This window comes from Chlorocebus sabaeus, chromosome 23 (assembly GCF_047675955.1).
Source record: "Chlorocebus sabaeus isolate Y175 chromosome 23, mChlSab1.0.hap1, whole genome shotgun sequence".
Taxonomy (NCBI): domain Eukaryota; kingdom Metazoa; phylum Chordata; class Mammalia; order Primates; family Cercopithecidae; genus Chlorocebus; species Chlorocebus sabaeus.
In genome coordinates this window covers 55,782,106-55,809,928 of record NC_132926.1, presented here as the reverse complement: position 1 = coordinate 55,809,928, position 27,823 = coordinate 55,782,106, and positions in this window count along the sequence as shown.

Below are 27,823 nucleotides of genomic sequence, written 5' to 3'. Positions count from 1 at the left end.
ATTGTGCTTATCCTGTTATTTCTCCACGATTTTATATTAAATTTTTTAAGGGAAGATAACAGTGTCTTAGCCTTCATACAATTAGAAGCTACAACTATATAAGAGGAAGAGCAACTCAACCAAAAATCTGGAATTATAACAGTGAAGACTTTGAACTGTCTCGTTTGGGGAAAACTGAATGTATTTCATGCTGGTGTGAGCATTGTAAGGATGTGTATTTAGTTGGGAAGAAGCTAAGTTTGGATGTGAAATCATTAAAGGGGCAAAATATATTTAACATTTGCTTAAATCCTCAACACCTATCCCAACTTTCCCTGTTACATAATAGCACTAGAGTTTGAATATTGACTACCATTTGAAGAAGAGTTCCTGAATTGCCCTACTCAGTAAGGATAGTCTCTTCTCTCCAGCTGGTAATTAGTTCAAAACTGAGGACCAAGCCAATGATTCATTCAAGGATAAGGGTGCACCCTAAATTATCTGTATTACAATGAAGGCAAGTATTTCTATTTAATGTTTGATGCAAAGGTGCTTTCTCTATCCCTGGACATGAACAGGAAGTCAATGGGACGAAGCCAGAGCAGAAGATGACTGAGCAGAAATTAACAAAGTACATCAGTCCCAGCATGTCCTTGATGAATACCTGGAACAACTAATCTTGGGAGTCTGTGCTTCCTCTAGACTACCAGTCATGTAAGATTTAAAATGTTATTATATTTATTTTTTTAAGAGACAGGGTCAGGAGCAAGATGGCCGAATAGGAACAGCTCCAGTCTCCAACTCCCAGCACGAGCGACACAGAAGACCGGTGATTTCTGCATTTTCAACTGAGGTACTGGGTTCATCTCACTGGGGAGTGCCAGACAATCGGTGCTGGTCAGCTGCTGCAGCCCGACCAGCGAGAGCTGAAGCAGGGCGAGGCATTGCCTCACCTGGAAAGCGCAAGGGGGAAGGGAATCCCTTTTCCTAGCCAGGGGAACTGAGACACACAACACCTGGAAAATTGGGTAACTCCCACCCCAATACTGCGCTTTAAGCAGACAGGCACACCAGGAGATCATATCCCACACCTGGCCGGGAGGGTCCCACACCCACGGAGCCTCCCTCATTGCTAGCACAGCAGTCTGTGATCTACCGGCAAGGCAGCAGCGAGGCTGGGGGAGGGGCGCCCGCCATTGCTGAGGCTTAAGTAGGTAAACAAAGCTGCTGGGAAGCTCGAACTGGGTGGAGCTCACAGCAGCTCAAGGAAACCTGCCTGTCTCTGTAGACGCCACCTCTGGGGACAGGGCACAGTAAACAATAACAAAGGCAGCAGCTCTGGAGACGCAAACGACTCTGTCTGACAGCTTTGAAGAGAGCAGTGGATCTCCCAACACGGAGGTTGAGATCTGAGAAGGGACAGACTCCCTGCTCAAGTGGGTCCCTGACCCCTGAGTAGCCTAACTGGGAGACATCCCCCACTAGGGGCAGTCTGACACCCCACACCTCACAGGGTGGAGTACACCCCGAGAGGAAGCTTCCAAAGCAAGAATCAGACAGGTACACTCGCTGTTCAGAAATATACTATGTTCTGCAGCCTCTGCTGCTGATACCCAGGCAAACAGGGTCTGGAGTGGACCTCAAGCAATCTCCTACAGCTACAACCTACAGCTGAGGATCCTGATTGTTAGAAGGAAAGCTATCAAACAGGAAGGACACCTACACCAAAACCCCATCAGTACATCACCATCATCAAAGACCAGAGGCAGATAAAACCACAAAGATGGGGAAAAAGCAGGGCAGAAAAGCTGGAAATTCAAAAAATAAGAGCGCATCTCCCCCGGCAAAGGAGCGCAGCTCATCGCCAGCAACGGATCAAAGCTGGACGGAGAATGACTTCGACGAGATGAGAGAAGAAGGCTTCAGTCCATCAAATTTCTCAGAGCTAAAGGAGGAATTACGTACCCAGCGCAAAGAAACTAAAAATCTTGAAAAAAAAGTGGAAGAATTGATGGCTAGAGTAATTAATGCAGAGAAGCTCACAAACGAAATGAAAGAGACGAAAACCATGGCACGAGAAATACGTGACAAATGCACAAGCTTCAGTAACCAACTCGATCAACTGGAAGAAAGAATGTCAGCGATGGAGGATCAAATGAATGAAATGAAGCGAGAAGAGAAACCAAAAGAAAAAAGAAGAAAAAGAAATGAACAAAGCCTGCAAGAAGTATGGGATTATGTAAAAAGGCCAAATCTACGTCTGATTGGGGTACCTGAAAGTGAGGGGGAAAATGGAACCAAGTTGGAAAACACTCTTCAGGATATCATCCAGGAGAACTTCCCCAACCTAGTAGGGCAGGCCAACATTCAAATCCAGGAAATACAGAGAACGCCACAAAGATACTCCTCGAGAAGAGCAACTCAAAGACACATAATTGCCAGATTCACCAAAGTTGAAATGAAGGAAAAAATCTTAAGGGCAGCCAGAGAGAAAGGTCGGGTTACCCACAAAGGGAAGCCCATCAGACTAACAGCAGATCTCTCGGCAGAAACTCTTCAAGCCAGAAGAGAGTGGGGGCCAATATTCAACATTCTTAAAGAAAAGAATTTTAAACCCAGAATTTTATATCCAGCCAAACTAAGTTTCATAAGTGAAGGAGAAATAAAATCCTTTACAGATAAGCAAATGCTTAGAGATTTTGTCACCACTAGGCCTGCCTTACAAGAGACCCTGAAGGAAGCACTAAACATGGAAAGGAACAACCGGTACCAGCCATTGCAAAAACATGCCAAAATGTAAAGACCATCAAGGCTAGGAAGAAACTGCATCAACTAATGAGCAAAATAACCAGTTAATATCATAATGGCAGGATCAAGTTCACACATAACAATCTTAACCTTAAATGTAAATGGACTAAATGCTCCAATTAAAAGACACAGACTGGCAAACTGGATAAAGAGTCAAGACCCATCACTCTGCTGTATTCAGGAGACCCATCTCACACACAGAGACATACATAGGCTCAAAATAAAGGGATGGAGGAAGATTTACCAAGCAAATGGAGAACAAAAAAAAGCGGGGGTTGCAATACTAGTCTCTGAAAAAACAGACTTTAAACCAACAAAGATCAAAAGAGACAAAGAAGGCCATTACATAATGGTAAAGGGATCAATTCAACAGGAAGAGCTAACTATCCTAAATATATATGCACCCAATACAGGAGCACCCAGATTCATAAAGCAAGTCCTTAGAGACTTACAAAGAGACTTAGACTCCCATACAATAATAATGGGAGACTTCAACACTCCACTGTCAACATTAGACAGATCAACGAGACAGAAAGTTAACAAGGATATCCAGGAATTGAACTCATCTCTGCAGCAAGCAGACCTAATAGACATCTATAGAACTCTCCACCCCAAATCAACAGAATATACATTCTTCTCAGCACCACATCGTACTTACTCCAAAATTGACCACGTAATTGGAAGTAAAGCACTCCTCAGCAAATGTACAAGAACAGAAATTATAACAAACTGTCTCTCAGACCACAGTGCAATCAAATTAGAACTCAGTACTAAGAAACTCAATCAAAACCGCTCAACTACATGGAAACTGAACAACCTGCTCCTGAACGACTACTGGGTACATAACGAAATGAAGGCAGAAATAAAGATGTTCTTTGAAACCAATGAGAACAAAGATACAACATACCAGAATCTCTGGGACACATTTAAAGCAGTGTGTAGAGGGAAATTTATAGCACTAAATGCCCACAAGAGAAAGCAGGAAAGATCTAAAATTGACACTCTAACATCGCAATTAAAAGAACTAGAGAAGCAAGAGCAAACACATTCGAAAGCTAGCAGAAGGCAAGAAATAACTAAGATCAGAGCAGAACTGAAGGAGATAGAGACACAAAAAACCCTCCAAAAAATCAATGAATCCAGGAGTTGGTTTTTTGAAAAGATCAACAAAATTGACAGACCACTAGCAAGACTAATAAAGAAGAAAAGAGAGAAGAATCAAATCGACGCAATTAAAAATGATAAAGGAGATATCACCACCGACCCCACAGAAATACAAACTACCATCAGAGAATACTATAAACACCTCTACGCAAATATACTAGAAAATCTAGAAGAAATGGATAATTTCCTGGACACTTACACTCTTCCAAGACTAAACCAGGAAGAAGTTGAATCCCTGAATAGACCAATAGTAGGCTCTGAAATTGAGGCAATAATTAATAGCCTACCAACCAAAAAAAGTCCAGGACCAGATGGATTCACAGCTGAATTCTACCAGAGGTACAAGGAGGAGCTGGTACCATTCCTTCTGAAACTATTCCAATCAATAGAAAAAGAGGGAATCCTCCCTAACTCATTTTATGAGGCCAACATCATCCTGATACCAAAGCCTGGCAGAGACACAACAAAAAAAGAGAATTTTAGACCAATATCCCTGATGAACATCGATGCAAAAATCCTCAATAAAATACTGGCAAACCGGATTCAGCAGCACATCAAAAAGCTTATCCACCATGATCAAGTGGGCTTCATCCCTGGGATGCAAGGCTGGTTCAACATTTGCAAATCAATAAACATAATCCAGCATATAAACAGAACCAAAGACAAGAACCACATCATTATCTCAATAGATGCAGAAAAGGCTTTTGACAAAATTCAACAGCCCTTCATGCTAAAAACGCTCAATAAATTCGGTATTGATGGAACGTACCTCAAAATAATAAGAGCTATTTATGACAAACCCACAGCCAACATCATACTGAATGGGCAAAAACTGGAAAAATTCCCTTTGAAAACTGGCACAAGACAGGGATGCCCTCTCTCACCACTCCTATTCAACATAGTGTTGGAAGTTCTGGCTAGGGCAATCAGGCAAGAGAAAGAAATCAAGGGGATTCAGTTAGGAAAAGAAGAAGTCAAATTGTCCCTCTTTGCAGATGACATGATTGTATATTTAGAAAACCCCATTGTCTCAGCCCAAAATCTCCTTAAGCTGATAAGCAACTTCAGCAAAGTCTCAGGATACAAAATTAATGTGCAAAAATCACAAGCATTCTTATACACCAGTGACAGTCAAACAGAGTGCCAAATCAGGAATGAACTTCCATTCACAATTGCTTCAAAGAGAATAAAATACCTAGGAATCCAACTTACAAGGGATGTAAAGGACCTCTTCAAGGAGAACTACAAACCACTGCTCAGTGAAATCAAAGAGGACACAAACAAATGGAAGAACATACCATGCTCATGGATAGGAAGAATCAATATCGTGAAAATGGCCATACTGCCCAAGGTAATTTATAGATTCAATGCCATCCCCATCAAGCTACCAATGAGCTTCTTCACAGAATTGGAAAAAACTGCTTTAAAGTTCATATGGAACCAAAAAAGAGCCCGCATCTCCAAGACAATCCTAAGTCAAAAGAACAAAGCTGGAGGCATCACGCTACCTGACTTCAAACTATACTACAAGGCTACAGTAACCAAAACAGCATGGTACTGGTACCAAAACAGAGATATAGACCAATGGAACAGAACAGAGTCCTCAGAAATAATACCACACATCTACAGCCATCTGATCTTTGACAAACCTGAGAGAAACAAGAAATGGGGAAAGGATTCCCTATTTAATAAATGGTGCTGGGAAAATTGGCTAGCCATAAGTAGAAAGCTGAAACTGGATCCTTTCCTTACTCCTTATACGAAAATTAATTCAAGATGGATTAGAGACTTAAATGTTAGACCTAATACCATAAAAATCCTAGAGGAAAACCTAGGTAGTACCATTCAGGACATAGGCATGGGCAAAGACTTCATGTCTAAAACACCAAAAGCAACGGCAGCAAAAGCCAAAATTGACAAATGGGATCTCATTAAACTAAAGAGCTTCTGCACAGCAAAAGAAACTACCATCAGAGTGAACAGGCAACCTACAGAATGGGAGAAAATTTTTGCAATCTATTCTTCTGACAAAGGGCTAATATCCAGAACCTACAAAGAACTCAAACAAATTTACAAGAAAAAAACAAACAACCCCATCCAAAAGTGGGCAAAGGATATGAACAGACATTTCTCAAAAGAAGACATTCATACAGCCAACAGACACATGAAAAAATGCTCATCATCACTGGCCATCAGAGAAATGCAAATCAAAACCACAATGAGATACCATCTCACACCAGTTAGAATGGCGATCATTCAAAAGTCAGGAAACAACAGGTGCTGGAGAGGATGTGGAGAAACAGGAACACTTTTACACTGTTGGTGGGAGTGTAAACTAGTTCAACCATTATGGAAAACAGTATGGCGATTCCTCAAGGATCTAGAACTAGATGTACCATATGACCCAGCCATCCCATTACTGGGTATATACCCAAAGGATTATAAATTATGCTGCTATAAAGACACATGCACACGTATGTTTATTGCAGCACTATTCACAATAGCAAAGACTTGGAATCAACCCAAATGTCCATCAGTGACAGATTGGATTAAGAAAATGTGGCACATATACACCATGGAATACTATGCAGCCATAAAAAAGGATGAGTTTGTGTCCTTTGTAGGGACATGGATGCAGCTGGAAACCATCATTCTCAGCAAACTATCACAAGAACAGAAAACCAAACACCGCATGTTCTCACTCATAGGCGGGAACTGAACAATGAGATCACTTGGACTCGGGAAGGGGAACATCACACACCGGGGCCTATCATTGGGAGGGGGGAGGGGGGAGGGATTGCATTGGGAGTTATACCTGATGTAAATGACGAGTTGATGGGTGCAGCACACCAACATGGCACAAGTATACATATGTAGCAAACCTGCACGTTGTGCACATGTACCCTACAACTTGAAGTTTAATAATAATAAATAAATTTAAAAAAAAAAAAAAGAGACAGGGTCTTGCTATGTTGCTCAGGCTGAACACAAATTTTTAAATGTTATTTTTTAAGTCAGGTTTTCTCTTACTTGCAGCCAAAAACACCCTGACTGATAGACTATCTATATGCTAATGGCACTCTATCAGTTGAAAATTGCAGTCAGCTGCAAGAAACAGAAATCTGAATAAGGGTTGCTTAAACACATTAGGTGTTTGCCTTTTCTCCAGAAAGATGACATTCGGAGGTACATAGTCCAGAGCTGACACACTGACTATATTCCAGGCTTCCTCTATCATTTTGTTCATCCTTCTTTAGCGTGTGTTTTTTACATTATCACAAGTTAGATACATCAGTATTTTAATCCATAAGAAAATAGCGAAATATCAATGAGTCTTCTCCCCTGTTTTAGTTTTAGTTCTCAGAATTACCTCACAACTACTATATACATTTTATTGACAGAACTGTGTCATGTGACCATCCAATGTGCAATGGAAATGCAGATTTTATAGCTGAACCTATTTATACTACCGAAACAATCAGAATTGTATTCATAAGGTAGAAGGGAAGAATGATATTAGGTAGGCAAATTAGCCATCTCTGCCACACCCCAAAATTTATGTTTCCAGCTCAGATCTTCCCTTTGATCTCTTGACTTATACATCAAGCTTACCATTTAAACTCTCCATACTTGTGGATTATAAACACCTCAAACTAAATATGAAAAACTAAAGCTATTGATCTCCACATGCAATCTGCCCCTCTGTGATAATTTTGTGTACCAACTTGACTGGGTCACAGTATACCCAGATATTTGGTCCAACATTATTCTGGATATGTCTGGTGAGAGTGGTTTTGAATCTTTTCAATCTGTAGACTGAGTAAAGCAAGTTGCCCTCCATAATGTGAGTGGGGTTCACCAATCACTTGAAGATTTAAAAGAATGAAAGGGCTTATTAAGAGGCAATTCCTCCTGCCTAACTGTTGAACTGGGACATCAGTCATTTCCTCCCCTCAGATCAGAACATATACCATTGGCTTGCCTAGTTCTCCAGCTTAATCAATGACTATCTTGAACTTCTCAGCTTTCTAGTCATGTGAATCATTTCCTTATTTTATATATCTAAACTGTTGCATGAAACATATACATAATTTTCCATTTCTCTGGAGAACCTATTCATCCTATTTTTCTAGAGAACCCTAATATACCTTCCTAAAGTCATTCCCATCTCAGTAAATACTACTACCACTTAGCCATTGAATGGCCCTACCATTTACCCAAGTGTACCTATAGAAACCTAGTAATGATTCATTCAACTGTTATTCACTCCTTTCTGTGCATTGAATTTATCACCACATTGAGTCAATGCTTCCTTCCAGTGTATTTTAAATTCATTTCTCTCCAACTCCAATGCCAGTACCTTGGTGAAGTCACCATTCTCCATATAGACTCCTGAAATGTCTTCTAACAGATTCCACTGCTTCTCTTAGTCCCTTCCAGTGAAATTTCCACGTAGTTTTTAGAGTAATCTCTTAAAGCTACTAATCAGATGACACTCTCCTGATCAACATTTTTCAATGGCTTACCATTGCATTTTATTTTACCATGAGCTACAGGGTTGCATAAAGTGGTTCCTCTATCTCCCCAATCTTATTTCATTCTCCTTTTTGCTCACTGCATTTCAGCCACACCAGCTTTTTTTTTTTTTCTTTTCTTTCAATATACCAAGCCCTTTGTAATATCTACCTCTAGCTTTTTTATGTGGCTGGATTATTATTATTTATATCTTCTCCAGTTGGTATTGCCCATCTTCTCCAGTCAATCATTCATTATTTAATTATATGGCCCTTCATAGCAGTTACTCACAATCTATCATCCAAATTTGTGATTATTTTTCATTTGCCATTGTCTCACTCCCCAACTACAAAATGTACTCCACCAGGACAAGAAACTAGTCTTTGAAGTTAGTTGATACAGCTAAGTCCTAGCACAATGCTAGCACTTAATCAAAGGCCAGAAAGTTTACTGAGTGAATTTATTCATTCATTCAACAAATATTTATTAAGGTCTTAGAAGGAACTGTTCTGGGCACCAGGGATACAGCAGTGAATTAAAGGGCCAGAGTATTGCTTTTATGGAGTTTACCCTTCAAGAAGGAAGACAGAGATTAAACAAATAAGTGGTATGTCAGAAGGAGAAGTTTTTTTAATGAAAAGAGCCCTCTGGACATTTATTCAGACTATTTTCTCTTTCTCTGGACTTAGACAAAGTCTGGATGCTGAGAGAATACTAGAGGGTTTGGCACATACCATCCCTTCCAAATGAACCCTTGGAGCTTGCAAATGCCATCATGCATCCTGGGCAACTGACTGAAGTGTCAGTTATCCTGACATCTATACAAGAGGCTAATATTGTCTACGGACCACTGGGGGCTAAATGCTTGTTGACTGAGATAATGATCAGATAGACAAACATACAACAGTCAAACTGTGAAGATTCACAATCTTGATTATGCCAAGGCCAAAAAAAGTCAACAAGATAGAATATGATGTACTGATCACAGATGCCAAAATACTGAACCAAAAGGAAGCTGGAGTTGTATTAGAAGAGAAAAATGGAATAAATGGGATACCAGATTAGATTACTGCCTGTCCGCCACACTTATGTAGGACTGGCTGCCAGTTGTGGAAACATGAAGGACAAATGGCATGCCATCCCAAACCGCCACCCGAGTTTCTTGCCAAGGCTGCCTGTGCATGCACAGTTGGGCCTCCCTTGGCAAACTGGTTCATGTTCTCTCTCCATTTATGAACAATTGCTTCACTGTTGTTGATACTAAGTACCAAATAATTCTAACATTTTTTATAGCTGATGAAATTAATTGCCAAATTCAGACTCTGGGGGTTATTTTGCCAATAATTTCTTGCCCAGATTTGAGATGATATTCATTTTCAATGTGACTGTATGTTCACAAGCTCTGGTGACGTCTTTGAGTCATGCATTTCGGCCTCAGAGCATTACATGCTTTGAGAGTTTACTTGGCACAGTGAGCGGAAGCCAAATGTACATGGAGGGAAGTCTAAGCAAATGTTTCAAGTGAACAACAACAATAACAATGTTTTAAAAACTAATATTTACTGAAATAGGTACTTTTTTAAGCATTTTATTATGCATTATTTTCCTCAGTCCAACTGAACTGTTAAATAAGTACAATTAGTTTCTCTCTTTTACAAAAACAGGAAATAGGCAAGGAGGAAGCATATCTGAAGTGTGTAGCCATTGTTTTGGAGGAGGTAGAAAAGCAAAGTGGTGATAGGGAGGAAAGTACCAGGATAGCAAATAACAAATTAGTTACTTAGGTTTTATTCAACACATTTTACCACTATGGGATTCAAACTGACCACAAACGAAAAGAATAGTCAGTCCCTTACTTTAAGAAATCATGGAAAATGTTTTGCTGTGCCTCCTAATCAGCACTTCTCATTACTCCATATACACATGTATAAGGGTAGATTATTTCATTATCACTGCAACGCTTATCAGAAGCTAGTCAGGAATACATTGACAAGCCAATCTACACAGAAACTGTGCATTGCTCCATGGTATCTATGAGATTATGGGACGCTGGGAATGTATTCTACTCATTTTTCTATCCCCAATACTTTACATAGCCCTGACACATAAAAAGCAATTACTAAATGATTTTTGAGTGAATAAGTCCACAATTCTATTAGCTCCCACAAATAAAATAAAAGAGGGTGTGTACTTATTAAGAGTAGAAACCCTACAATTGGGGCAGAATGGCAAATAGATTTCATCTCATCAGCCAACACCAACAGAAAGGTAGCAGCTGTCTATACTGATGTGTTGAGTAGGATTTTGACACTGCATCAGGTCTTTGTATAGAAAAGATCCTTCGACATGCTTGATTAATGTCTTTCAAGTGTTTAGGAACAAAGACATGGAAATATACATGTCATGTAATTGAAGCTGTTAAGATCTTTCCAGATAACTAAAAGAAGTCATAGAATATATATGATTTAATCAGTGATTTCTCCATAATATGAACAATTAAAATTGTCAGGTACGCAAGTATTATAATTCCTTTTTGACATTTGCTCTAAGGATTGAAACATGGAATAATGTAAAAATTACAAACACGAATGCACTTAGGTGCCTTCTCTCATTAAAATCAACCTAATTCAGCTGCATCAGAGAGTCCTAGATTAATGAGAACACACAAAAATCAGGACCATTATTTTTATATTCAAATTTTCTGAGCAAATCCTTAGGTATATGTAATTTCAGTTAATCTCTCAAGTCCAAAATCCACATCAAATGTTGTCTTGCAGCCTGCTTTAAGTCCCTGTCTTCTGCATCCAATAAGAGATAGAGAAAGCTTCATTGTGGCTACACAATTGTCTTTACTGAAATCAGGAAAAAGATGGCCTTGGATCTTTCTGTCATACTGGAATGAGGGCAAATCTATTCACTAAAATTTATTTTGGCTTTATTTTTCTTTATAGAAAGTTTGAAGTATAATTTCAACTTGATAGTTTTGCCATAAATATCACTCCTTAATTTTGATTCATTCTATTTTCTGCAGAAGTTTGTTCATAACCTACACTGTCCTAAGTTGGGGATACAAGTAGAACATGTTCCTTATCCTTAAGCTTAGTCTACTACAAACTAATCAAAGAAAAAATACATACACACACATTTTTAAAGCCTCTTTTCCCATATGTTCTTAGATATAACACCAAAACCTGTAAAAGGGTAAATTGACTTTATCAAAATTAAAAACGTTGACTCTTCAAAAGACACTGTTAAGAGAAGTAATACAAGCCACAAACTGAGAAAAAAAAATGGCAAAGCATATATCTGAAAAAGGACTTGATTCTAGAATATATAAACAATACTCAAAACTCAATAAGTAAACAAACAGTCCATTTTTTAAATGGCAAAACATTTGAACAGACACTTTAGTAAAGGTAACAAATGGATAGCAAAAAAAGTATGTGAAAAGATGTTCGACATTATCAATAACTAAGAAAAAGCCAAATAAAAGCACTATGAGATATTGCTATAAATCTATTAGAATGTCTAAGATTAAAGATTGACCATGCCAAGTGTTGATGAGTATGAAGAGAAACTGAAACACTCACACATTGATAGGAAAGTAAAATGGTACAAACACTTTGGAAAATTAGCAGTTTCTTAAAAAGTTAAACATTAAATATAACACTTAAAGTACAAGCAAAGAAAAAAATAGACAAATTAGATTTCATCAAAATGAAAAACTTTTGTGTTTCAAAGGATATAATCAAGACAGTGAAAAGACTTCCTATAGACTGGGAGGAAATTTTTGAAAACCACATATCTGATAAGGATCTAGCGTACAGAATATATTAAGAACTCTTCCAATTCAACAATAAAAAGACAAAGAGCCCAATTTAAAAATGGGCAAATAATTTGAATAGCCATTTCTTCAAAGAGATATACAAATGGCCAATAAGCACATGAAAAGATATTCAACATCATTAGTCATTAGGAAAATGCAAATCAAAATTGCAGTGTTGCTATTTCACATTGACAAGGATGGCTGTAATAAAGAGAGACAGATAATAAGTTCTGGTGAGAATTGGAGAAACAGAAACCCACACACACTACTGGTCATGATACAAAACAGTGCAGCTACTTTGTAAAACAGTCTGACAGCTCCTCAAGAGGTTAAACACCTTAACAAAAAAGTTATCGTATGTTTTAGTCCATTCTGTATTGCTACAACAGAATACCTTAGATTTGGTAATTTATAAAGAAAAAAGGTTGATTTGCCTCCTGATTCTGGTGGCTGTAAAATCCAAGATTGGGCAGCTGCATCTGGTGATGGTCTCAGGCTGCTGCAACTCATAGCAGAAAGTGGAAGGGGAGCTGCATGTGCAAAGTGCTCACATAGCTAGAGAGGAAGCAAGAGAGTTAAACCAAAGAAGACAGGCTCTTCCAACAGTCTGCTCTCTCCTATTGTTAATCCATTCCCATGAGAGTGAGAATTCACTCACTACCAAGCCATTCATTAGAGACGCACCCCTACAACTCAAACACCTCCCACTAGGCCCCACCTCCCAACACCACACAGTAGGGAGCACATTTCAACATGAGTTCTGGTGGGGACAAACAAATCATATCCAAACCACAGCACCATGTGACCCCACAATTCTACTCCTATCCACACCTAAGAATTGAAAACCTATTCACACAAAAACTTTCACATCAGTTTCCATAGCAACATTATTCATAACTAAGAAGTGGAAACATAAATATCCATCAACTAATGAACAAAATATGGTATATCATTATAATGGAGTATTATTCAGCCTTAAAAGGAATGAAACACTGATACATGCTACAACATGAATAAACCTTGAAAACACTATGCTAAGTGAAAAAAGTCAGACACAAAAGACTACGTATTACATGGTTCCATTTATTTGAACTGTCTCGAATAGGCAATTCCATAGGGACAGAAAGTAGATTAATGGTTCCAGAGGCTGGAGAGAGGGGGAAATTGGGAAGTGACTGCTAATGGGTACAGAAGTTTTTTGTGGAGAATTATAAAAATATCCTGGAATCAGTGGTGATTGTTGTACAACTTTGTGAATATATATAAAAAAATGAATTATACACTTTAAAAAGAAGACTATTATGGCATATGAATTTATTTCAATTTAAAAAATTAATCATATCCTATACTGTCCAACCATTCCACTACCAGGTATTTACACTGAGATGAAAACATATGTCCATACAAAAACATGTATACCAATGTTTACAGCAGCTGTATGTGCAATAGTGAAAAAATAATCCAAATGTCCATCAACCAGAGAAAGATTATCATACTGTGGTGTACACCTACAATGGAATACAACTCAGTAATAAAACTTTATAATCAATTGATGTTATGAACCACATGGATAAATCTCAAAATAAATATTCTGCATGAAAGAAGCCAAACCAAAAAAAGAAAAAAAGCAAGCAAGCAAGCAAGCAACAACAGTACATACTGCACAATTTCATTTATATACAATTCTAGGAAATGCCAACTAATGTATAGTGACAGAAAGCGGACCAAGGTTGCCTGTGAATGTAAGAAGGGTTGCAAAGGGCATGATGAAATTTCCCAAAATGATGAATGTGTTCATTATCTGGGTTGTAGTGGTAGTTTCACAAGTATAATTGAGATAGCCAAGCAAAAAGTAGTCCCTAGAGAATCTCCTACCAGCCTGCGCTCTGAGAGGATGGGGTGTAGCCTTGGGAAGTTCACACCATTTGCAGCAGGGAGGAGCCTGGCCTCTCCAGTTCCTGGTGGGTGACCTAGAATTCAGTCTGTGAGGTGGAGAGCCTGTTAGCAGGACTCCATCTCACTTTGTTGAGTTGTTTTTCCTTTTTCCTTTTTGCCCAATAAATTCTGTTCCCCCTCACCCTTCAAAGTATCCGTGAGTCTAATCTTTCCTGGTCCTGTGACAAGAACTCTTTTATTTCTACAAGTTAATCATATATTGAAACATCAAATTGTACACTTAAAATATGTGCAATGTATAGTATGTCTACTGTACTTCGATAAAGCTATTTTTAAAACATAAGCAACCTGCCACAAAAATGTTTTCTGTGCTATGCTATTCCACTTCCCTTTGATTTTTGGAGCACTCGAAAGGCATACTCCTGTTCTAATGTGGCTGGCACCTCATGACTCACCAAGGGATACTGGCAGAAACACTGAAGGCACAGCAACTCCATACCCAAACTTCACCCTGCAGAGGTGTAGGAAGAGACTGATGGCACGAGCAACAGTACTGATGCTAACCTGATTTGTTCAGAGATGCTTTGCTGGGACTGTCTGGTTAATCTGCTTTGCTCCCTGCTTCCTTTGGACTGTAGAGTGTGGCTTCATTGATTCTCATCATCCTCTTGGCTCCCAAGTCATCCCAAACCCAGAAAACCACATGAACCTCAATGACATGTAAGTTTCTTCACAAGATATGTGGAAAGTTAAAATTTCAGACTCATAAAGTCATCATCTTCTAATGTCACCACACTATATAGCTCCCTTGATTGCCACTGAATGTGTAAAAAGGAAAATCAAGAAATCTACGTTGCATACCACTTCGTAGTATATTTCCAGAATGACACATGCTGTGTCACTCTGACGCTGAACGAGCCTCAGAGAGGGGCTTGCACAGCTGTAGGTTTGCTGAGTCAGGGGCTTTTGAACGGAGGCTTTTGAAGTGTTCTGGGCCCTGCCTGTATACACTACAGGGATGAGGAGCATGCTTAGTTTGGAGACATTTTACAGTAACGAAGCATTGCTTGCTTAAGTCCTGTTCATTGCTGATCTGCCTTTTTTTCCTAAGCAATACAGCTTAACCAGCCTGAAAGGCAATGCTTGAAGCCTGGGGGAGAATGAAAGCTGCCCAAAACTGCTGAAATAAGGAAAGATTCTTCCTAAGGAGCTGATAAAAGAATGTAGCCCTCCTCCACTCCCCTCAAAGGAAAGCTCATGCAAAGGTTACTTTCCTTGTGATTAAGAGTCTTCACAATTAAAAATTTTAAGTGGCTGATTGAAGGATAATATAGCAGATTTCATTCAGCCTCGCATACCTCAAGGGAAACTCAGCTTTCCTTTATTACTTTTACTGCACATGCACCTTTTCCCTTAGAAATAAAAATTAAATCTTTGTACAATTGCTTCCAATAGCATTTTCTCTTCACGCTAATAATGGTTTTCATGAAACAGCTGTACCAAATTAAAATGTTCCTTTTAAAAATTCCATAGAGTTCTCAAGAAACTGATGTAAAATATGAATATATATAAGGATAAACAAACATCCATTGCTAACCATTTATCTTCTAAGTACCAAGGAGTGCTTCCCTCACCTCACCTTCCTATTTCTTTACCTTTTGGATGATTACTGTTATCAAAAAAATTCACAAATATATAAAAGGATAGAGATTATGAAAATCTCAAAAAGTAATTTATTCTTTCTCTTTTTTACACTCTCACACTTCCTTAAGCGATATGGATAATCAGAAATTAAGTTGTATTTGCTGAAATCTTCAACTTTTAATTTTTTGATGATCTTATTTTTATAGACTTTGAGACCAAAAAAAAAAAAAAACAGGACCCAGAGAAGGACTGAAAGACTGTGTGGGAGGCGTGGTCAGAGCAACAATAACAATGACCAACTTTTGTTAGATGCCTACTACTCCCCAGGCACTAATCCCATTGAATACACCTCCTCAAACACAGGCAATTGGTGTTTTTGTCCTCACCACTAAACAGATGCCAAAGCTGGGATTAAGCAAGGTCAAGCTACCTGCTCACAGCTTTACTACCTATAAGTGCCAGAATTATGAACCACAACCAGGTCTTTGCAAGAAAAGTACATGCTCTAAGTGAGAAAAAAAATACAGAATATTAAATTGAAGCATTCCTTGTAATTTTCACTTGTAATATAGGAAGTACACTTGATTTATCCTTGTGAGATCAACTTTTAAAAACCATACCTCTTTGAGGAATATTTTTGTCTCCAATTGCCTTTACATTCTATCAATCGTTAAAAACTTCAGCTGAATAAATTTAAAGGAGTTTAATTGAGCAATGAATGATTTGCAAATCAGACAGCCCCCCAGAGTCACAGCAGATTCAGGGAGACTCCAGAGCAGCCACGTGGTGGAAGACGATTTATAGGCGAAAAAAGGGAAATGATGTACAGAAATCGGAAGTGAGGTATAGAAACAGCTGGATTGGTTACAGGTTTGTGTTTGCCTTATTTGAATAGTTAGAACACTCAGTAGTCTATGAGTGGTTGAAGTATAGCTGCTGGGATTGGCTAAGACTCAGCCATTGTTACAACGTATTACTCCTAAGTGAGGTTTTCAATTTTGTCTGCCAATTAAGCTAGGTTACAGTTCATCCACAAGGACTCAAACAGGGAAGTATGGAGTCCTTCTCAGGCCATATTCAGTTTGCTTTGACACAATCAGCTAGATTCTCCTTTCCTACATTGTCAAAACTGCTGATGAGGAGCCTGCTTGATGCTTTCCTCACCCTTCTGTCCAGTGTTTCCCTTGGGGCGTGAAAACAACACTTGGAATATTGAGATTTTGAACAAGAGAATGTGCAGCTCTAAGACGACCTCAGCAGGAAAGAAGAAAAAAAAGCTACAACACTCCACTTAATATATAAAACATCTTCTGTAAAGTTCTGGAACTCCCAAGACATCTTTTTGGGTGAACTTTCTTATCCACCTACACACATTGAATTTTATATCCTCACTCCATAATATGTTCATTTATTGCACATTCCCACTGTGCATTTTCCTGTGTGATGAAGATAGGATTCTCTAAGGTTTGGCACTTCTTCAAATTGGATTAGTTGGAGGATGTTTCAAAGGTAATGACTAACTTTCTGAAGGAAAACACACTTATCTAAAAGAAAGAAAATCATACCTGCATACACATGCACATACACTAACAAATCCCCCAATCTGGGGGCACATATCCTGATATTATGAAGCAAACAGGCTAAAAGATTAGAAATTTAAAAGCTAGGCCAGGCACAGTGGCTCACGTCTGTAATCCCAGCACTTTGGGAGGCTGAGATTGGCAGATCACCTGAGGTCAGGAGTTCGAGACCAGACTGACCAACATGGTGAAACTCCGTCTCTACTAAAAATACAAAAATTAGCCAGGTGTGGTGGTGCACACCTGTAATCCCAGCTACTCAGGATGCTGAGGCAGGAGAATCACTTGAACTGGGAAAGTAGGAGTTGCAGTGAGCCGAGAATGCACCACTGCACTCTAGCCTGGGTGATACAGTAAGACTTCATCTCACTCAAGAAAAAAAAAAAAAAAAAATTAAAAACTAAACTTAGTAGCAACATGTAGGAATAATACAACTAATACATAGTAACCATCATCCTGACACTCTGCCAGATACTTTACATGTATTAATTCATTTAATCCTCACCAAATCCAATGAGATAATTCCTATTACTTTTCCTGTTTTATTGATTAGGAAACAGAAACATGGAGAGATGAAGTAGCTTGCCCAAAACTGTGTATGTAGTAAGTACGGAAACCAAACCCAAATCCAAGGAGTCTAGCTCCAGAGTACAATGTTTTTTGTTGTTTCTATAATTTTCTTCCTTTTCTCACTGATTAGAACCAATATACTCTAGATATAGTGATTGCAGCCAATTTTTACAATAATTAACAAGTTTAATGAAGTGGCCTGCAGTACCCTAAATTTTGTCTACCTCCAGTTGAACTTTCAATTATAGCACTACATATTGGAATGGAATATTGACAGAATTAAGACTTCCTCCCCAAACTGTAAATGGTGTTAAAGGCAAGAAGATATAAAACTCTGTCTCCGTTACATCTTTGTCCACTCAGATTTGATCCTAGCCTTTGAAAAAGTTACACACCTACTGAACCCAGATATAAAAGGTGGTGATAAAAAATTCTGCTGTGAATTATTGGAAAACATTATTTCTGAGAAAGTATTACTTCAGGGATTAAAAAAAGAGCTTGCTCACTTCAGTCAATCTGTGTTTCAGTCTACCATAGAAAGATGACAGGTAAGTTGACCACTTGTTGTCTCTAGAAAAATTGAATTCTTTCCAAGTAAGTATTGTGCACAGGCCCTCACTGGAGATCATCTTGATGTTCTGAGCAAAAAAACAAATTAATCCTTTGTGCTCCAAAAAAGAAACCTTTTATCAAACTTGAGAACACACCAGGCAGTGTGGTCTTTTGCTGTATCTCCTTGACTCAGGATTTTCCCTGGGAAACTATGGCTTCAAAGTGTCCCATTAGTAATGTTTCGCTTGCCTATGATATTTGCTTCATTAAAAAATTTCCAATCTGAAAAGACTCATTTCCAATGAGACTGTGTCTTGGTATTCTCACCGTAATTCAATAAATACTTTGAGTACCCACTATGTGCAAAGTATTACATTAGGTACTATAATAAGTAACAGGGATACAACAATAAATCAAACACAACCTGTATGTTGAATTCCAAAATTATATAATACAGGATAAGGGCAAAGATTAAATATTAGATTAAAATTCCTTTTAGTTCAAACATTTTACTAAATGTAATGTTTATAGATAAAGGAACTAGTTTATCTAGAAAGGGGGAGAAAAAGTTGACATCAGAGTGTGCTGGATGCCTAACATGGTGCTAGTCACTGTACTGGAGTTTTTTCACTGATTCCTAAACAACCATCGTGAACTAAGTCTTGTTATTGCCATCTTACAGTTGGAAAGTTATGTGTGCTGCCCTTGGTGCTGGATGATTGCAACACTAAGGTAGGAGGTATGGAACTTTTAACATTTCACACATTTTGAAGATTCTTTGGAATTCCTAAGTGAGACAATATTCACCAATGCCTTAGCATGATACCTACCAAGACTCAATGCTCCACAAAGAAGAGTTAGTGGTAGTGTCGATAGTGGTAGCAGATGCAGCAAAAGTAGATTAAGCCAGCATCTGAGCTCTCAACTGTATAAAAAGCCACCATCACAAATGTTGTGATCAACCACTCCAACCCCACCTCACCTGCCTTTTCTAAACAAATGCTTATGGCAGCATTTCCCTGCGCTTGCTGTACATGAGATTGCTGGTGACCTTCCATCCGAGCCCTCAGTAACTCCACTTAGCCACTGTCACATGCCTTTTCCTCATTTGTCCCTTTGTTCATTTTCATGTCATTTGCATAAAACGGTTCTCATTCCTTCTCTTCACTTCATCTCCTCCCAATCCACCTAACAACTTTTGTCAGTGGCAACTGGGATATGCCTCCAGAGCTTCTACAATGACAAATCGAGAGTTTCACAAACACCTGGGGCCCAGCAGAGGTTGGGAAGCCTGTTCTGGGATTCACTTCCATCTAAATGATTTTAAAATTCAGCTCCCGAACACAGCCGGATTGCTGCCAGCAATATGAATAAGTTTTAACAACACTGGATCCACCTCAAGGTTATTTCTTCAGTATCATACAGAAAATACTGTAAATGAAGGAAATATGATACAAAGTAGTAGAATAAGCTAGTCTATTTTTATGAAGTCTCCCTGCTATCTTGATTGATGGAGAAAAAATTCTCATAATAGAGTCTATTTCTTGTACATCTGAAATATTCCCTACAAAAATAACCCCTCTTTCCTGGGATGCTAAACATAAGACCTTATACTTATATAATAATTGACCTAAAGGAAATTCCTTCCTACTTTGGCCTTCACATTCTATCCAAGGTCTGTATCCAACCAGATAGTATTATCTATTCAAATGTAACCTGGACCTCTGATAACCACTAACTTTTACCTCCTTGGATAGGCAAGGGGTTTAGATCCCCAAAGTCAATATATAAAGCAGCATTTAGACCACTGTAGTCCTTGCAATCGCTCAAGTCATTGAATGAGGTAATTTGTGTCAGGTTCATATGGCTGAGATTTATTTACACAGATTAAACCACTGAGTGTCATTGGATGTTTAAGCCTTGTTCTGAGAATGGCGCATAATTCAGGCATGCTGAATAAGAAGAGCCATCCCTAAGGACTAATTCACAAGAACCAGGATAACATGTACCTGCTTTGTCGACTTCCATTTAAGCAGAATTAGAGGTTACCTTACCAGATGCTCTAAGCACTAGTAATGAACATGCATTTTCCCCCTGTGAATATTATAATAAATTTGGAAAAGGTCCAGTTCTGACATCCAAAGGGCAGCAATATTATATCACTGACAATATGCTATTAGCAGTCATTTTCACTTATTACTATTCTCCAGGCTTAGAGTGGGGTGGCTTGTTTGGTTCTATTGCCTCTTTGTAGCATTTCCCAATTTGAGCTAGAGAGCTGCATTTTTTATATAAGCCCTGTAATTTTTCACACACAAGTCTAACTTCTCACGGATTCGGTGTATTAAGTGACTCGACATCACACCAGAGTGTGATCTTCCCAACCAACCACTGGGCAACATAGCACTATCCTCAGTATTATGGGAGAGGAGTGAATCTTCATCTTTTTTTTTTGAAGAGCTTCCCCTCAAGGGGCAATGCAAAAATACTTTCTGGTCTCCATGTTGTTCCCACCCAGTGTACATCAATATTGCCTTGTTTAAGAACTCTATTTCCGGCCAGGCATGGTGGCTCACACCTATAATCCCAGCTCTTTGGAAGGACAAGGCAGGCGGATCATTTGAGGTCAGCAGTTCAAGATTAGCCTCGCCAACATAGTGAAATGCCATCTCTACTAAAAATACAAAAATTAGCCAAGCAGTAGTGGCACGTGCCTGTAATCCCAGCTACCCGGGAAGCTGAGACAGGAGAATCACTTGACCCTGGAAGATGGAGGTTGCAGTGAGCCAAGATCATGCCATTGCAGTCCAGTCAAGGGTGACAGAGTGAGACCTTGCCTCAAAAAAAACAAAACAAAAAAAAAAAAAAAAAAAAAAAACAACTATTTCCCCTTCCAAATCTTCTCTAACTTGTCCTTGTAATAAAATAAACAATAAGATTTTTCTAAATCCTGGCAGAGGCCTGAGTACATTCTTATACAAACAACTTATAAATAACTTTTTAAATGTAGGCTTAAATGCTACAAGTCAATGGGTAGTTGGCAAAAGAGAAATAACTTTCTGACTTGTTCAATCCAGAGACTAATGAGGAAGAGAGAAGGAAAGAAGGCAGGCAGGGAAGGACAGAGGGAAGAAAAAGAGATTGTTTTGGTAGAAACTGGGAGTAACAAGAAACAGCTTTAGTCCCCTGGGAATAGGAAGGCCATTCTTAAAGAGAAGACACAGATCTCAGAGCTTTAACCCAAAACAGGCTAAATTCAAGCACTTCAATAGAGAAATTCTCCATCACAGAATAAAGTATTTGTTTACCACACTGGACAGAGATGATGTAGCCAACATTTGTCATTTCAAGAAATCTTGTTTACATTTGGGAAATTCCCCACATTAATGGTCCTGGTGGGAGACAGGACCATATTCCGGAGAGTTGCTGAAAATGTCAGAAATTCATTGCTGGGGTTCCTCCAGTAGGTAACGTGCAGGCTCCGGCCCTGGGCCCCAGCTACCAGGTGCTTCAGCCGAAGCCTTCAACCTGGAAGGCAGTGTGCTAAGATGCAGGAACCGGGATAATTCCCATGGGTTGAGGGGCAGAGTGAAGGAGTAGAGACTTTGGGGCCAAAGTGGCAGTGGATAAACTGCAGGTCCAATCAGAGGTAGCAGCCTGTTTCTTCAGCAGTTTCCTCACCAGGCCCGCTCTGTGGCACCAGCTTGGGCACTTTTTTCTGGCTTCATGGCCCCAACCTGATTTTCAAGCTTTCAATTCCTCCTATTGATTCTGTGGCCTACCAAGTATTCTCTTTCACTAAATTTCTTTTCTTCATAAATTGGCCAGACGGATGGAGTGATTTATATACATATATATGACATTTCCTACTCTAGGGGGGCGGAGCAAGATGGCCGAATAGGAACAGCTCCAGTCTCCAACTCCCAGCGCGAGCAACACAGAAGACTGGTGATTTCTGCATTTTCAACTGAGGTACTGGGTTCATCTCACTGGGGAGTGCCAGACGATCGGTGCTGGTCAGCTGCTGCAGCCCGACCAGCGAGAGCTGAAGCAGGGCAAGGCATTGCCTCACCTGGGAAGCACAAGGGGGAAGGGAATCCCTTTTCCTAGCCAGGGGAACTGAGACACACAACACCTGGAAAATTGGGTAACTCCCACCCCAATACTGCGCTTTAAGCAAACAGGCACACCAGGAGATCATATCCCACACCTGGCCGGGAGGGTCCCACACCCACGGAGCCTCCCTCATTGCTAGCACAGCAGTCTGTGATCTACCAGCAAGGCAGCAGCGAGGCTGGGGGAGGGGCGCCCGCCATTGCTGAGGCTTAAGTAGGTAAACAAAGCTGCTGGGAAGCTCGAACTGGGTGGAGCTCACAGCAGCTCAAGGAAACCTGCCTGTCTCTGTAGACTCCACCTCTGGGGACAGGGCACAGTAAACAATAACAAACACAGCAGAAAGCTCTGCAGACGCAAACGACTCTGTCTGACAGCTTTGAAGAGAGCAGTGGATCTCCCAACACGGAGGTTGAGATCTGAGAAGGGACAGACTCCCTGCTCAAGTGGGTCCCTGACCCCTGAGTAGCCTAACTGGGAGACACACCCACTAGGGGCAGTCTGACACCCCACACCTCACAGGGTGGAGTACACCCCTGAGAGGAAGATTCCAAAGCAAGAATCAGACAGGTACACTTGCTGTTCAGAAATATTCTATCTTCTGCAGCCTCTGCTGCTGATACCCAGGCAAACAGGGTCTGGAGTGGACCTCAAGCAATCTCCAACAGACCTACAGCTGAGGGTCCTGACTGTTAGAAGGAAAACTATCAAACAGGAAGGAAACCTACACCAAAACCCCATCAGTACATCACCATCATCAAAGACCAGAGGCAGATAAAACCACAAAGATGGGGAAAAAGCAGGGCAGAAAAGCTGGAAATTCAAAAAATAAGAGCGCATCTCCCCCGGCAAAGGAGCGCAGCTCATCGCCAGCAACGGATCAAAGCTGGACGGAGAATGACTTCGACGAGATGAGAGAAGAAGGCTTCAGTCCATCAAATTTCTCAGAGCTAAAGGAGGAATTACGTACCCAGCGCAAAGAAACTAAAAAAGCTTGAAAAAAAAGTGGAAGAATTGATGGCTAGAGTAGTTAATGCAGAGAAGGTCATAAACGAAATGAAAGAGACGAAAACCATGACATGAGAAATACGTGACAAATGCACAAGCTTCAGTAACCGACTCGATCAACTGGAAGAAAGAATGTCAGCGATTGAGGATCAAATGAATGAAATGAAGCGAGAAGAGAAACCAAAAGAAAAAAGAAGAAAAAGAAATGAACAAAGCCTGCAAGAAGTATGGGATTATGTAAAAAGACCAAATCTACGTCTGATTGGGGTGCCTGAAAGTGAGGGGGAAAATGGAACCAAGTTGGAAAACACTCTTCAGGATATCATCCAGGAGAACTTCCCCAACCTAGTAGGGCAGGCCAACATTCAAATCCAGGAAATACAGAGAACGCCACAAAGATACTCCTCGAGAAGAGCAACTCCAAGACACATAATTGCCAGATTCACCAAAGTTGAAATGAAGGAAAAAATCTTAAGGGCAGCCAGAGAGAAAGGTCGGGTTACCCACAAAGGGAAGCCATCAGACTAACAGCAGATCTCTCGGCAGAAACTCTTCAAGCCAGAAGAGAGTGGGGGCCAATATTCAACATTCTTAAAGAAAAGAATTTTAAACCCAGAATTTTATATCCAGCCAAACTAAGTTTCATAAGTGAAGGAGAAATAAAATCCTTTACAGATAAGCAAATGCTTAGAGATTTTGTCACCACTAGGCCTGCCTTACAAGAGACCCTGAAGGAAGCACTAAACATGGAAAGGAACAACCGGTACCAGCCATTGCAAAAACATGTCAAAATGTAAAGACCATCAAGGCTTGGAAGAAACTGCATCAACTAACGAGCAAAATAAACAGTTAATATCATAATGGCAGGATCAAGTTCACACATAACAATCTTAACCTTAAATGTAAATGGACTAAATGCTCCAATTAAAAGACCCAGACTGGCAAACTGGATAAAGAGTCAAGACCCATCAGTCTGCTGTATTCAGGAGACCCATCTCACACACAGAGACATACATAGGCTCAAAATAAAGGGATGGAGGAAGATTTACCAAGCAAATGGAGAACAAAAAAAAGCGGGGGTTGCAATACTAGTCTCTGATAAAACAGACTTTAAACCATCAAAGATCAAAAGAGACAAAGAAGGCCATTACATAATGGTAAAGGGATCAATTCAACAGGAAGAGATAACTATCCTAAATATATATGCACCCAATACAGTAGCACCCAGATTCATAAAGCAAGTCCTTAGAGACTTACAAAGAGACTTAGACTCCCATACAATAATAATGGGAGACTTCAACACTCCACTGTCAACATTAGACAGATCAACGAGACAGAAAGTTAACAAGGATATCCAGGAATTGAACTCATCTCTGCAGCAAGCAGACCTAATAGACATCTATAGAACTCTCCACCCCAAATCAACAGAATATACATTCTTCTCAGCACCACATCGTACTTACTCCAAAATTGACCACGTAATTGGAAGTAAAGCACTCCTCAGCAAATGTACAAGAACAGAAATTATAACAAACTGTCTCTCAGACCACAGTGCAATCAAACTAGAACTCAGAACTAAGAAACTCAATCAAAACCGCTCAACTACATGGAAACTGAACAACCTGCTCCTGAATGACTACTGGGTACATAACGAAATGAAGGCAGAAATAAAGATGTTCTTTGAAACCAATGAGAACAAAGATACAACATACCAGAATCTCTGGGACACATTTAAAGCAATGTGTAGAGGGAAATTTATAGCACTAAATGCCCACAAGAGAAAGCAGGAAAGATCTAAAATTGACACTCTAACATCGCAATTAAAAGAACTAGAGAAGCAAGAGCAAACACATTCGAAAGCTAGCAGAAGGCAAGAAATAACTAAGATCAGAGCAGAACTGAAGGAGATAGAGACACAAAAAACCCTCCAAAAAATCAATGAATCCAGGAGTTGGTTTTTTGAAAAGATCAACAAAATTGACAGACCACTAGCAAGACTAATAAAGAAGAAAAGAGAGAAGAATCAAATCGACGCAATTAAAAATGATAAAGGAGATATCACCACCGACCCCACAGAAATACAAACTACCATCAGAGAATACTATAAACACCTCTACGCAAATAAACTGGAAAATCTAGAAGAAATGGATAATTTCCTGGACACTTACACTCTTCCAAGACTAAACCAGGAAGAAGTTGAATCCCTGAATAGACCAATAGCAGGCTCTGAAATTGAGGCAATAATTAATAGCCTACCAACCAAAAAAAGTCCAGGACCAGATGGATTCACAGCTGAATTCTACCAGAGGTACAAGGAGGAGTTGGTACCATTCCTTCTGAAACTATTCCAATCAATAGAAAAAGAGGGAATCCTCCCTAACTCATTTTATGAGGCCAACATCATCCTGATACCAAAGCCTGGTAGAGACACAACAAAAAAAGAGAATTTTAGACCAATATCCCTGATGAACATCGATGCAAAAATCCTCAATAAAATACTGGCAAACCGGATTCAGCAACACATCAAAAAGCTTATCCACCATGATCAAGTGGGCTTCATCCCTGGGATGCAAGGCTGGTTCAACATTCGTAAATCAATAAACATAATCCAGCATATAAACAAAACCAAAGACAAGAACCACATGATTATCCCAACAGATGCAGAAAAGGCTTTTGACAAAATTCAACAGCCCTTCATGCTAAAAACGCTCAATAAATTCGGTATTGATGGAACGTACCTCAAAATAATAAGAGCTATTTATGACAAACCCACAGCCAATATCATACTGAATGGGCAAAAACTGGAAAAATTCCCTTTGAAAACTGGCACAAGACAGGGATGCCCTCTCTCACCACTCCTATTCAACATAGTGTTGGAAGTTCTGGCTAGGGCAATCAGGCAAGAGAAAGAAATCAAGGGGATTCAGTTAGGAAAAGAAGAAGTCAAATTGTCCCTCTTTGCAGATGACATGATTGTTTATTTAGAAAACCCCATTGTCGCAGCCCAAAATCTCCTTAAGCTGATAAGCAACTTCAGCAAAGTCTCAGGATACAAAATTAATGTGCAAAAATCACAAGCATTCTTATACACCAGTAACAGACAAACAGAGAGCCAAATCAGGAATGAACTTCCATTCACAATTGCTTCAAAGAGAATAAAATACCTAGGAATCCAACTTACAAGGGATGTAAAGGACCTCTTCAAGGAGAACTACAAACCACTGCTCAGTGTAATAAAAGAGGACACAAACAAATGGAAGAACATACCATGCTCATGGATAGGAAGAATCAATATCGTGAAAATGGCCATAATGCCCAAGGTAATTTATAGATTCAATGCCATCCCCATCAAGCTACCAATGAGCTTCTTCACAGAATTGGAAAAAACTGCTTTAAAGTTCATATGGAACCAAAAAAGAGCCCGCATCTCCAAGACAATCCTAAGTCAAAAGAACAAAGCTGGAGGCATCACGCTACCTGACTTCAAACTATACTACAAGGCTACAGTAACCAAAACAGCATGGTACTGGTACCAAAACAGAGATATAGACCAATGGAACAGAACAGAGTCCTCAGAAATAATACCACACATCTACAGCCATCTGATCTTTGACAAACCTGAGAGAAACAAGAAGTGGGGAAAGGATTCCCTATTTAATAAATGGTGCTGGGAAAATTGGCTAGCCATAAGTAGAAAGCTGAAACTGGATCCTTTCCTTACTCCTTATACGAAAATTAATTCAAGATGGATTAGAGACTTAAATGTTAGACCTAATACCATAAAAATCCTAGAGGAAAACCTAGGTAGTACCATTCAGGACATAGGCATGGGCAAAGACTTCATGTCTAAAACACCAAAAGCAACGGCAGCAAAAGCCAAAATTGACAAATGGGATCTCATTAAACGAAAGAGCTTCTGCACAGCAAAAGAAACTACCATCAGAGTGAACAGGCAACCTACAGAATGGGAGAAAATTTTTGCAATCTACTCATCTGACAAAGGGCTAATATCTAGAACCTACAAAGAACTCCAACAAATTTACAAGAAAAAAACAAACAACCCCATCAAAAAGTGGGCAAAGGATATGAACAGACATTTCTCAAAAGAAGACATTCATACAGCCAACAGACACATGAAAAAATGCTCATCATCACTGGCCATCAGAGA